Source organism: Apium graveolens, chromosome 1 (assembly GCF_009905375.1).
Source record: "Apium graveolens cultivar Ventura chromosome 1, ASM990537v1, whole genome shotgun sequence".
In the NCBI taxonomy this organism is placed as follows: domain Eukaryota; kingdom Viridiplantae; phylum Streptophyta; class Magnoliopsida; order Apiales; family Apiaceae; genus Apium; species Apium graveolens.
Window position 1 is genome coordinate 21,896,199 of NC_133647.1, and position 15,188 is coordinate 21,911,386.

A 15,188-nucleotide genomic window follows, 5' to 3' on the forward strand; every position below is an offset into this window, starting at 1 on the left:
GTATGAAGTGTAATACAGAGGGGGGTAAATGTGTTTTCTTGATTTTAAATTAACTGTGATGGTTTTTGGTTTATGGAACAAAACAGTTGTATGAATTTGTAGTGATAAAATATTAGATGCAGAGACACAAGCAGATTATCAAAAACTCACTTGATTTGTATTAAATCAAATTTGTCTTTCTATAAATATGTGTTCTTGAAAATAAGAACTCGGCTACTTCTCTTGAGAGAATTACAAGATTTTTCTAGATCTGTTTTGTTACAACTAAACAAAGGTCACATGGCACACTTTATAGATAAACATGCACGGTTTACATAACTTGCACTAAAATAGACCGACACATTTTTTAAAGCTACTTTTTTTATTTCCACTTCTAGTGTCAGCATATCTGTGCAGAATCTACCAGGTCTGTGACCCTCCTTTGTCCAGTTCATCTGGGCCCTTGATCTTGTATTCTTCAAGTTACATTTGTAGGCTTTTGAATTCAGTGATATAATTGTTTGTTGACTGATAATCTTGAATCAAGTTGTCTGTATTCTGAATTATGAAATTATTTGTCGAGATCTCTTTTGTTGTATAGAGATGTCACATATCGATAAGTAAAATGACTTATCGATATCTCAAGCTCTCTTCATAGGCTTTTGATTTGTCGAGGTCTCCAGTTCTCTACAAGTAGAATGACTTGTCGATATCTCCAGTTCTCTATATAAATTTTTTGACTTGTCGATATCTCCAGTTCTCTACATAAGAATTTAACTTGTCGATATCTCTAGTTCTCTACATGAGGAATTGACTTGTCGATATCTCATGTTCTCTACATTGACTTTTTAACTTATCGATATCTCTAGTCCTCTACATAGAGATTGACTTGTTGATATCTCTTGGGACTTCTTTACAAGTTATTTTAGATTTCTCGACATACTTCTCTACATTCAATGATCTGTGACTTGTCGATATCTGACATAGAACATTTTTCCCAGAATAACATTATTCAACTCCAAGCTTCTATACTTCTCTTTGAGGCATGATCGGGATTGATCTTCTTCCAGAGTTTATTCCTTAGCTTGATGGCTATTCATAGAAAAATCCTCCAGTCTAATCTACTTAGCATTTTTACAAACTCAAGAAATGCAATTATAGAATACAATTAGATTATCATATAACTTATACTTAGTGTTGTCAAGATGACTTAATCTTGTTATATACATGCATGTCTTGCACAACAATCTCCCCAAATTTATGAGAAGATTACTTGTCACAAATTCATGCCTGATAACAAGACTAACCTCAAGCTAAAATTAAGAAAAATAAGACTGACAAATTTATAAAGTATAAATTGTATACAATCTTGCAGTTACATACAGAATTGAATATACATGTTCATCTGAATTTCTCATAGCCTGGTTGTTCTTTAATTTGATCTTTGAGTCTAACAAGGCACTCAAGTTCTTCAATATTTCCAGTTCTTCTTAGAGCTTCTACCAGCTTGAGCCATTTATTTAGGGAGTAACTGTCAAAATGATTTATTCTATACCTTGATAGCTTATGATTCTTGATGTACAGAAACACACCATTTGGAGACACCCTGATCAACCCCTTATCTTTCATTTTATTAGACCTTTTCTCAAACATCTCAATTTCTTGTGCATATTTTCTTTCATTTTCTTCCCTTTTAGCTTTTTCCCTGGCATGTCTTTCATTCCTCTCTCTCTCACCCTTTCAGCTAACTCTGCCTTTCTAATTCTTGTAAAAGCATCCCTTACATACTGTTAGGAATATATGTATTAGTTTGATGATAAGTTAAACAAAACACTTAAGTAGAAATCTAGTGTTTGTAGCCTCAACGGATAAGACCATCTTGGCTATCCGTTGAAGGAGTAGCTTTACTTAGCAACAAGTTTAGTATTGTAGCACATTTCATTCTCTGGATTCAAGTTGTAATTCTTAGATGTTGTAGGAAATTATCAGTCATGTTGACTACTAGTGGATATGCAAATAGGAGGGCTAATTGTAAATATTTCATGCCTTGTAATTTTGTATAAGTGAAGAAGTATCAACGGATATTGAAGACCTTCAACGGATAAGAAACAAAGCTTCAACGGATGTCTCTAATGCTTCAACGGATAATATCCATCAACGGATAAGTACTTCAACGGATAAAGACTTTAACTGATAATGCATCAACGGATAAAGCTTCAACGGATAAAGCCTCAACGGATAAGGCATCAACGGATGAAAGCTTCAACGGATGCTTAGTTCATTAGCAGTTGATAGTGACAATTCACAAGCTGACAGAGGCACATGGATTGACAGAGACAAACTGGAATGTGGAAGCCTCTAGGAGGAATCAAGAAAATGTAGCATTTCTATTCTGATGCAAAAAAGGAAGTATTCAAAGATCTACAGCCAAGCCTAAATTGCATTTGATAGAGAAATGAAGAAGAAACATGTGAAGAATCTTTTTAAGTGTATTTTACAGTTTTGTCTTCACTTGTAAACTTGGTGATATATAAACCAAGTAGCAGCTAGTAATTAGATAAGAATTTTCCTGAGCTGTTTAGAAATATTCAGAGAGAAAATCATCTAGTTTGTACTAGGAAGCAGCTGTGATTTAATTCTTTGAATCACAGATTTTCTGAAATAACACATCTCTGGTGGAACAACAAATCCACCAGAAAAGTTTTTAAGTTCTTTGTGTTCTTTACATTTGTGTTTGAATATATATCTGTCTGTATTAGCTTCAAGCAATTCACACACTTGTAATAACCCCAATTTTTGGAAATTTTTTGAAACCCTTATGAATAGTGTTTTTGCTGAATGAGAAAACTTTTTATGCCACACTAGGTAGGGGTTCTTTTATGGATATTCTGAGATTTTATTGGCACTCTATGTGACATAAGTGTATGTAAAGATCGTCAGAATCCAATTCCAAACACTTTGATTTTTCCCGGAAATCCACTAGATATGGAAAGAATTGAGTATAAGGTAACAGGATAAAAAGGATTTAAATTAAAGGATTATAAGAGAGGATCAAAAAAGGAATACAATATATTGAGAAAGGTTAAGGGAACCTAAGTAATAAGATCCCGGGTATGATCCCTTAAACGATAAACGAAAACAAAAGTTAAGCGAACCGTATAACAGATCAGCGGTCATTAAGCAAACAATTAGGAAATTAATCAAAGGGATTAGAGAGGATGATGTCACCCAACCAATGAGAAGAGGAAAAGGAGGGAAGGATGACATCATGAGGATGACCTAAGCATGACATAAGGGAAGGAGGTGTGGTTGATTAATAACCACACAAATTTCATGGTTAAAAAGGTAATTTACCAAAATCAAAAGCTAGTAACCAAGCAAAAAACTCACAAAACACAAAGATATTTCATTTCTTCATGAAGCTCTCGGCTTCTTTCTTAACAAAATGAAGATCCAAGCTCGACCACTTACTATTTAGCAAGGTATTTATCTAAGCTTCCCCATGGATAGTTACATACTTCCTATAAGTTTAAGCTTCTAATTCCAAGCTAATCTTTTTCTATAAATCATGGAAGAAGATGGTGAATAGTGTTTTTCAAGAACTAAAATTTGTGTTCTTGAAGTTTTGTTTAGATTAAGCTTGGATAAGGACTTTAAGGGTGATTCCAAGCCATTCTCTTGATTCTCCACTCTCCAAGGAAGGTATAAACTACAAACCCTAGCTTTAATTTTGAGTAATTAGGAATGAATATGTTTGATATAGTATATGTGAAGCATGATGCTTGTTTATTTAAACTTTGGTTGAGTTTGTAGAGATTAGTTGGTTGGTGGTATTTTTGGAGTTGTAAATCTTGATAATTAGTTAAAGAACCTAAGTAAAGCTTTTAGTTCATGTGGGGAATAAGTATAAATTGTTAATGTTGAGTGTTGGGACTGTTATGATGTAGTTTGGATGGAGTTTTGATTGGGTTGTGAATTGGGGTTGAATTGTGGTGGATTTGGAATGATATAAATTTGGGAAATCGCGTAAACATAGCCGTCGTAATGCCCGATTTACCGTAGACTGTTTCTTTTGTTCTTAACATCAGAACCCTTGAACTCACTGCTAGGTTTTTACCATTGCCATTTTTAGATAGTTCATGTTACGAGCTTCGTTTTGATATGTGGTTCGTTTGATTCCAATGAACGGTTTAGGAGAAACGGCCGTTTTAAGTAACGACGTTTCACGGAAGAACCCTTACCCCTCGCCTTACTTTGAAACATAGGTTAAAGACCTTAAAGGACTAATTGAAGTATGAAACATTTATGTAAGGTGTAATAGGCAGTTGGTAAGACACTCGCGAAGGAATCGCCTTAAAACTCGTAATGGTTAAATTATTAAAAATGGTGGAGCCGAGGGTACTCGAGTGACTTAAGAGAATCAGTAAGCGCAAAACGAGCGTTAGAGTCTGAGTTGGTTAGAGTATAGATTTACAAGTGACTTTGGTTTAATTCCAACTTACTTGTTGCTTATAGGTTACCAGACTCATCCCGAGCCATTCGTAACCCTCAGTCGCTCAGGCAAGTTTTCTACCCGTTATACTGTTGTTGTGATGTATATATGTATATGCATTATCTTGTGATAGATGCATGATGGTTATTAGCAAATCTTGCGATATATTGGAGCATGTGATATGGTATATATGCATGTCTGTTTCGTAATCTTGATATTTAATTTTTGATTCAATTACTTATAAGTTGCATAATACCTATGCTAGAGATAAGCAGTAGTTGCGTATACCCTTAGTATAGGGGACCCAAAGGTGAAAACATTTTCTAAAACCGGGAGTCGAGGATCCCGAGTAGATTTTATATATATATATATATATATATATATATATATATATATTTACATATATATGGTTATAGTTTCCAAACTATTAATTTAATAAGGTTTATTCGATAACTTTATTTTATTTAATGAATATTATTTGAATATTCATTCGAGGACTTATGACTCTGTTTATTATATTTAATAATTATTAATTGGATATTCATTGGAGGATGTATGACTCCGTTTATTTTATTTAATGAATATTATTTTTAATATTCATTCGAGGTATTATGACTCCGCTTATTATTTAATAATATTCTTTATTTTATTAAAGAATAATGTTTCGATAATCAAACTTATTTTCGATTATTCAAATAAAGATAGTACTTTCATATAAGTATATCTTTGGTTATTTAATATCCATTTCAAGTATAAGTTTTAAAACTTCTACTTCTATTATTTTTATAAGGATTATCTTTATGATAATATTATTTAAATAATAATATTCAGATATTTTCTAATATATCGGGACTGATTTATTTTAATAAATCAGCAGTACTCCAAACATTCTTAAAAATGTTTTCGAGTCTTCAAAATGATTTTTAAAGTTAGAGTGGACCCTAAAACTCATTTTTTTATATTTAAGATCTTCCTTTCAAAGGGGATTTAAATACTCGCTCAAAACCTGGGGGATCCAGCTCTGTGGTAAATTTTACATTCGCAACGTGGTTGCTGTTTTGAGAAAACAAATAATTGATTACTTACCCAACGTTCGGGAAGTAAGCCCATCTAATTGAGTCGGCATAAGCGAAAGGCCGGGGTACGGTCTATCAAAGTGTAAGTGGCTGGGTGGCAGTCCATCAACGCGTAAGAGGCCGGGTGGCGGTCCAGCACAAGGTCCTTATGTGGCCAGGGTGATGACCGGTGGGGGATTCATCCATCTACTAGTAGAAAAGGTTACTTATTGGTATCTTTGCCTGATCAGCAAGATATCAGGTTTATGCCAAAATTCTTTCCTTTCCAAATTTATTGGATATTGCAATTCTGTTCATACTATACATGACAGAGGTTTTCAAGAAATGTATGTATATATATAGGTGTATATATATATCGGGACTTAATGAAGTATATCATAACTTCATTTCCTTCAAAATATTTCAAAGATTGAATCTATTCAAGTCTTATCTTGTAGTCTCATCAGTGTGATGAACTTTTGAAACTAATTATAACTTGAACGGTGGTAGTTTAAGTAGTATTTAGAAAAGATATAAGTATATTGGAGTATCTTGTAACTTCATCTTTTAAACTTATATCTAGTAAATGATTATCTTATGCATGATAAAGATTTTCAGAAAAACGTTGAGACAAGGTTAGATATATGAGATCACCTTGCAACGATATTTTTATACAGTTATACACTGGAACTCTGTGTGTATTATGCATGGAAGAGGACTTCCCATATTTTGAAAAGTATATATGTATATATATACTGAATATTTTGCGACTTCATCGCATTAAGATATCAACTTGGTTCATTTCTTTTGACCAAGACTTTCATGAGTACTATGAGAAGGCTCATATATCGTTAATCATTATACATATTATTTTGGTGGGCTTGTTGCTCACCCTTGCTTTCTTCTTTCATCACACAACATCAGATAGACAAGATGAACAGGACCAAGCTCCCAATTCGCGAGCGGATAGGAAATGTTCCGCAGTTTCTTATAGGCGTTGATGTCGCTGTAGCTGAGGTAGGAACTACCAATAGGCTAGGCTTTCAACTTTTGATGTACCATATTATGTATATTTATGAATTGTAATAATAGCAAAGAAATGTAAATTTATTCAGAAACCTTTTTAAGGTGTATTGGCATATAATTGTGGAATAAAACGACTTGTGATTATTTTTGGATATTCATCTCTGAGACTATAACTTGTGGTGTGTGTGTTTATTGTGGGGTCACAGTACAGAGTAGGTGATAATTTATTAAGATTGGGTGTTATTAAGGGAAATGGAACTCGTGACAACCCGGATCTCCGACCCTGGATTTGGGGGTGTTACAGAAATGGTATCAGAGCGAAGCGTTATAAACCTCAGAGATGATGTGAAGTTAAGATAATAACTTCACTAAGATGATAAGAACTCTTGCCAAGTTCATAGTCGGACTACCTAACGTAGTACTGACAGTTAAAACCCTTATGGGAACCCTTATAAATATCGTGATAGAAGCGTAGTTCGTTATCATATATGGTAGCGGGACTCCGAACCCTGAGGTTAAGGAGCAACAACGCGATATTGTTTTATTAAGTTATTGGAGATCAGATTGTGGACCCGATAGAGCGTCCTAACACGGGACCGGATGATGTTCATATTGAGGATGTAGCGGTTGAGGATGTTGTCCTAGAAGGGAATTATCGCTAAGAAGGATCCTGTGAAGGATCCTGACAAGAATGAATAAAGGACCACTGAGGAATTGATGACCATGGTTAGGTTGACTACCAGAGGTAGGATTAGTCGGTCACTACCGGAGGTTCGTTCAATTTTGTAAAGATAGTAGCCCCCTTTAACGCGGCTTACTCGTAAGACTGAGAAGTTGAATGGACAGAGAAATACGAGAACAACTTTCAAGAACTGAAGCAAAGATTGGTGACGGCCCCTATGATGGCGTTGCCGGATGGAAAAAGAGATTTTGTGATGTATAGTGACGCTTCGCATAAGGAATTAGGGTGCTTCTTATACAGCACAATAAGGTAATCGCGTACGCGTCAAGACAATTAAGGGAATATAAAATTCGATATCCCGACCCATGAGCTTGGGCTCGTGGCAATAGTTTTGCCCTAAAGATTGGAGGCACTACTTGTATGGAGAGAAGTGCGAGAATTACCTAAGCCATAAGTGCTCTAGTACATTTTCACGTAGAAAGAGCTCAACATGCGCCAAATGAGGTGGTTAGAGCTAATCAAGGATTACGATTATGAGATTCTTTATCATTCGGGGAAAGCCAATGTGGTGGCTGATACCCTTAGTAAAAAGGAGTGACCCAAGATGATAATGTCTTTGGAAGAGTTTAAAAGAGATTTTGAGAAAATGGAACTAGAAGTGAAGGTAACCGGAGCCGGTACCGAAAAGCTATTTGAGATTGCAATACAGCCCGAATTATTGGAAAAATCATATTATGCCAAGAAAAAAAAAGTGATGAATGAAGGCAGAGAGCCAACAAATAGATATGAGATTAATACCGAGAAAGATGATAAGGGAATAATGAGGTATTCCTATAGAATTTGGGTTCCAAATGTTCAAGAGCTTAAAGATGAGATCTTAGATGAAAGTCATAGTTCAAGGAATAAGATTAAGGGCAAACCCTAAATGTGATAGTCAGGGAGGACGCCATCAAGATAGAAGGAACCCATAACATAATGAAGTGGAAAATGAGGATTTTAACGTATAAGATAACCCCAAGTATGGGAGAAGGATGAAACATTTCATACTAAGGAAACCGAAAGTCGAGTAAGGAAAGGAGACCCGAGACGGTACTCCTATACGGAAATTCATGGACCTGTCTAAAAAGAACTTAGACTATTATCCCCAACCACCACCTTGAGGAAACAATGCGGTAGGAAATTCTTTCATGACCTTTAAATCGCTAAGCTCTCAGAGTTCCAAGGAACAGGTTGACTCAGTCGAGGCAAGAGCCTGGCTAAAGGAAATATAAGAATCATTTGAAATTCTAAATGATTGACGAATCACAAAAGACAGTTTTTGTCACTTACCCTCCTAAGAGAGAGGCCACCTGCTGTTGAAAGGCCAAGGAAGGCACGGAGCAAGAGATTATAATAAACTGATTTAAGTTCAGTAAATTATTTTCAGGAAAGTACTTCCCAAGGTTATGGAAATAGTGTAAAAGCTTTAGATCCAGAACAAAGGCAGACGAGTATGATGAATTATGAATCTAAGTTGTAAAAGTTATCAAGATTCGTTCTAAGGACACGAATCCAGAATGACGGGATGTATGAAATCAATGCTTATGTTGTGTTGGTTCATGAAATAATGACAAGAGAAAGGAAAATAAAAAAAAAGAAACTGAAGTGGAAAGGAATATAAAGGCAATAGAATTTGAGGAATGATAAGGGAGTTGGGTATGAGGAAACCCTAAAGACTCGTAGTAATAGAAATAGAAAAGTATGTAATCGTCAGGATGAGGGTGATTCACCATGAGTTAAATTGATGGTTGAAGATATAAGAGATACATATATTTTATCCCCTGTAAGTTGGGAGGATTAGAGGAAACCTTGAGATAGTTCGAAGGATAAATAATGAGACGCGGATAGACTGAGGAGACAAGAAAGTAAGAAATTAGGAAAATTGGATGAAGGAAGTGACCTTCAAGAATGTGAAGTGTAAGACCGGTGGCTTAATACCCAGAAAGGGAGACGCCATGTATGAAAGATATCCCAACTTTGAGATGACTGTTGAGATAAACAACAAAAGTAAATAAGGAATTATTAAGAAGAAGTTCACGTTGAACACGACCAATATCTTCCAGAACATCCTTGTTATCGTTACCAGATTAGGCAAGAAAAGCGGATAACCATTGTTATCTTTTGGAGGCCATTTTGATTAACCTCATTTTGTATACAGATGTTATTGTGAAATTAGGCATATACTATCGAGGTGGGAATGATTGAATAAGACACCCTTATCAGGGATATATGACTTGATTTATCCATGGAAGGATGCAGGTACCTTTTAAAGGTGGAATTACGGATAGAACATCGGTAACTTAAAATGAATCCTAGGGGAATGCATAAAGGTTGGCATTTCACCCTTAATAGGGACAGTATGAGTTTTGACAATATGATTTGGAAAAGGTTAAGGTAACAACAACCTTTAGGAATCAGTGGAGAAATTTTTCAGAAGTATATAGATAATGGTTTTAGTATTAGTAAATGGTATTTTGATATGCCCTGTATATAGGGAATACAGGAGGAACGATTCAAGGATAACCTTAGAGGTTTTACAAGGAGAAAGGTAAAATTCAAAATTTTCAAGAATAAAAATGTTGATAAAGGAAATATGATGTAATTATATTGATGCCAAGTGAGGCACGTGTTAAACCACGAGAAGGTATGGATCGAACCAGTAATGGTCGAAATTGTTCAGGGCAATTAGGACTTAAGATAAAAGATGTTCTAATTATGATTGAGAGTCAGTCATGACAGTGATTAACCTCTAAAGACTGAGGCAATAACTTATAGAAAAATGGTAATTTTTTTTTACTCATCAGATTTTAAGGAAAACATCTTCACATAAGCTGTGATTGAAATAAGGTAGAAAATTTATTTGGAGGTGGTTAAAATGACATTGACTGTAAGGAAATTTTACTATCAGGAAAGGCCAAAGAGGTGGCCGACACTTTAAAGGTAAGAGGATAATTATAGGCGCTTGTGCCAAAGGAATACAGTGATGATGGTTAAAGCTATGCAGGTTGTATTATGGTTTGGAAGATTGACATTCCTTCTGATGATTGTGGAATACCCAACCGTAATAGTGGTTGGTAAAGGTTTAATTCGTGTAATCGCCATGAGCGGGCTATCTATCTCAGAAGGTACTATCTTGAGAATAATCCAGGACCATATTTCAAAAAAGGGCTAAACGAACCTTGAGTTAAGTCTTCTATTTAAGGCATACGATTAAGAATGGTATTCACCTGCTATCGTTGCTTTGACTGAAACTCTTCTGCAATTTTATCTACTTCATGTCATGTATGTATGTCAGGATCAGGAGTGTTCTTCATGAATCATGAATGGTGATTAGGTTACCTCCTTAGAAGAATTTTATACGACATATATGGACTCCGTATGGTTATATATTAAGATTTCATGGAAAATGAATGACGACAGTAAGTCAGTGGTGGACCATAGTAGTGCAGCAATGATTCTGCGAGTAATGAGTCGATTACGACCATGAGAGTTGTATTGGAATGGATGTTGAGATTAAGTACCACTAATCGGGTCGTGGTGATGTATAAGTTATCATTGAATAGACTAATTAAGTAGATTATTTACCTATTGAATATTTATTCCTCCTTATCAATTGAGGGTCGTATGACTATACGAGGGAGGTTGCGATGCAAGCATAGAATTCTAGTAACGATGATGTCTAGAATGAGATCCCAGATTCGATTTTTAATGTCGAGGGAGTTTCAAAGGTGATTGTGTATAAGCTCGAGGAAGAGCATGGGTCCATAGAATGATGGACGGAATAGCAAAAATATTTAAGCATGTGAAATGCGATGCGATAATACTTGATGTTGATATATATACGTATATGATTTGTTCTCCTATGACAAACCTCTATAATTCAGAGGTAGGTTCCAAGCCAGATATTTTGTGGCAGTATATTTTTTTTTCATATATACAATTCTCTTCAATTCGTTCTTTTCTCTTCTTTTCATTTTGTATAAGCTGAGAAGAACAACCCTTCCAGAAGGGGAGGTATTGCCGAATGACTATCTATCTGTGTGATAGAAGCCTAGTAGGATACCAGCTATTGTTTAATTGCTTGTCAAGTACTAAAGGCTGGCCACCTTCTATACTAACTATGCAATAGAACAAGTGTTCATGATCATAGTGATCTCTCACCAAATTCCTTTACTTCTATATGATTGATCAAATTTTAGAAAATAGAAACAGCTGAAAAAGGAGTAGTAAAGTTATGGTGGTATTCGGAATGGAAACACATTCGTGATACTAAGGTTGACGTGGTTATTAAAAGGTTATAGAACGCTAACGAGCAAAAGTATAACCAGTATAATATTAGGAACGGAAGGTAGTAGCGATTACGAACTGGAAAAGAATGGGTATTGAGAAGCAAAAGCTCTAATGCTAAAAGCTATAATGAGAGTCTGTGCAATAGACTTGAAAGAAATTGGAATGATCACTTAACACAGATTGAGTTTTCTTATGATAATAGATCATATGTCAGTATTGAGATATCGCCTTATGAGATCCTTGAGGGAAGACAATGTCGATCTCCCTTATGTTAGGATGAAGTTGTAGAGCGCAAGATGCTCGGACCAGCAGTGGTCCAAAGGACCAAGGATATGATAGATCTAATCAGAGGACGGCTGGTAGTAGCCCAAGATGGACATGATAAGTATGTTGATTTGACACGAAAGGACAAAGAGTATGAAATAGGGGACCTAGTAATGTTATAGGTATCCCTTGGAAATGATTGATGAGGTTCGGAAAGAAAGGAAAGCTAAGTCTACAATTTGTTGGACCCTTGGATATATTAAGACGTTTGGGAAGTTAGCATATGAGCTAGCCCTACCCCCGAACATGTAGCAAGTCATAACGTGTTTCACGTATCAATGTTAAGGAAGTGTAATTCGGATGCCAGATAAATAGGGGAATATGAGCGCATAGGCATGTGACCAGATATAACCTATAGGGAGCAACCAGAAAGGGTTATAGATCGAAAAGGAACAAATGCTTAGGAGAAGGGTTATCAAACTAGTCAGAGTTTGATGGAAGAACCACAATGTGGGAAAATTTACTCGAGAGTTAGAAAGTGCAATGTTAAGAAAGTATCCCTATTCATTTTCTATCTGATTCCGGGACGGAATCCTTTTAAGGAGGGGAGACTGTAATAACCCCAATTTTTGGAAATTTTTTGAAACCCTTATGAATAGTGTTTTTGCTGAATGAAAAAACTTTTCATGCCACACTAGGTAGGGGTTCTTTTATGGATATTCTGAGATTTTATTGGCACTCTATATGACATAAGTGTATGTAAAGATCGTCAGAATCCAATTCCGAACACTTTGATTTTTCCCGGAAATCCACTAGATACGGAAAGAATTGAGTATAAGGTAACAGGATAAAAAGGATTTAAATTAAAGGATTATAAGAGAGGATCAAAAAAGGAATACAATATATTGAGAAAGGTTAAGGGAACCTAAGTAATAAGATCCCGGGTATGATCCCTCAAACGATAAACGAAAACAAAAGTTAAGCGAACCGTATAACAGATCAGCGGTCATTAGGCAAACAATTAGGAAGTTAATCAAAGGGATTAGAGAGGATGATGTCACCCAACCAATGAGAAGAGGAAAAGGAGGGGAGGATGACATCATGAGGATGACTTAAGCATGACATAAGGGAAGGAGGTGTGGTTGATTAATAACCACACAAATTTCATGGTTAAAAAGGTAATTTACCAAAATCAAAAGCTAGTAACCCAGCAAAAAACTCACAAAACACAAAGATATTTCATTTCTTCATGAAGCTCTCGGCTTCTTTCTTAACAAAATGAAGATCCAAGCTCGACCACTTACTATTTAGCAACGTATTTATCTAAGCTTCCCCATGGATAGTTACATACTTCCTATAAGTTTAAGCTTCTAATTCCAAGCTAATCTTTTTCTATAAATCATGGAAGAAGATGGTGAATAGTGTTTTTCAAGAACTAAAATTTGTGTTCTTGAAGTTTTGTTTAGATTAAGCTTGGATAAGGACTTTAAGGGTGATTCCAAGCCATTCTCTTGATTCTCCACTCTCCAAGGAAGGTATAAACTACAAACCCTAGCTTTAATTTTGAGTAATTAGGAATGAATATGTTTGATATAGTATATGTGAAGCATGATGCTTGTTTGTTTAAACTTTGGTTGAGTTTGTAGAGATTAGTTGGTTTGGTGGTATTTTTGGAGTTGTAAATCTTGATAATTAGTTAAAGAACCTAAGTAAAGCTTTTAGTTCATGTGGGGAATAAGTATAAATTGTTAATGTTGAGTGTTGGGACTGTTATGATGTAGTTTGGATGGAGTTTTGATTGGGTTGTGAATTGGGGTTGAATTGTGGTGGATTTGGAATGATATAAATTTGGGAAATCGCGTAAACATAGCCGTCGTAATGCCCGATTTACCGTAGACTGTTTCTTTTGTTCTTAACATCAGAACCCTTGAACTCACTGCTAGGTTTTTACCATTGCCATGTTTAGATAGTTCATGTTACGAGCTTCGTTTTGATATGTGGTTCGTTTGATTCCAATGAACAGTTTAGGAGAAACGGCCGTTTTAAGTAACGACGTTTCACGAACGAACCCTTACCCCTCGCCTTACTTTGAAACATAGGTTAAAGACCTTAAAGGACTAATTGAAGTATGAAACATTTATGTAAGGTGTAATAGGCAGTTGGTAAGACACTCGCGAAGGAATCGCCTTAAAACTCGTAATGGTTAAATTATTAAAAATGGTGGAGCCGAGGGTACTCGAGTGACTTAAGAGAATCAGTAAGCGCAAAACGAGCGTTAGAGTCTGAGTTGGTTAGAGTATAGATTTACAAGTGACTTTGGTTTAATTCCAACTTACTTGTTGCTTATAGGTTACCAGACTCATCCCGAGCCATTCGTAACCCTCAGTCGCTCAGGCAAGTTTTCTACCCGTTATACTGTTGTTGTGATGTATATATGTATATGCATTATCTTGTGATAGATGCATGATGGTTATTAGCAAATCTTGCGATATATTGGAGCATGTGATATGGTATATATGCATGTCTGTTTCGTAATCTTGATATTTAATTTTTGATTCAATTGCTTATAAGTTGCATAATACCTATGCTAGAGATAAGCAGTAGTTGCGTATACCCTTAGTATAGGCGACCCAAAGGTGAAAATATTTTCTAAAACCGGGAGTCGAGGATCCCGTGTAGATTTTATATATATATATATATATATTTATATATATATATGGTTATAGTTTTCCAAACTATTAATTTAATAAGGTTTATTCGATAACTTTATTTTATTTAATGAATATTATTTGAATATTCATTCGAGGACTTATGACTCTGTTTATTATATTTAATAATTATTAATTGGATATTCATTGGAGGATGTATGACTCCGTTTATTTTATTTAATGAATTTTATTTTTAATATTCATTCGAGGTATTATGACTCCGCTTATTATTTAATAATATTCTTTATTTTATTAAAGAATAATGTTTCGATAATCAAACTTATTTTCGATTATTCAAATAAAGATAGTACTTTCATATAAGTATATCTTTGGTTATTTAATATCCATTTCAAGTATAAGTTTTAAAACTTCTACTTCTATTATTTTTATAAGGATTATCTTTATGAGAATATTATTTAAATAATAATATTCAGATATTTTCTAATATATCGGGACTGATTTATTTTAATAAATCAGCAGTACTCCAAACATTCTTAAAAATGTTTTCGAGTCTTCAAAATGATTTTTAAAGTTAGAGTGGACCCTAAAACTCATTTTTTTATATTTAAGATCTTCCTTTCAAAGGGGATTTAAATACTCGCTCAAAACCTGGGGGATCCAGCTCTGTGGTAAATTTTACATTCGCAACGTGG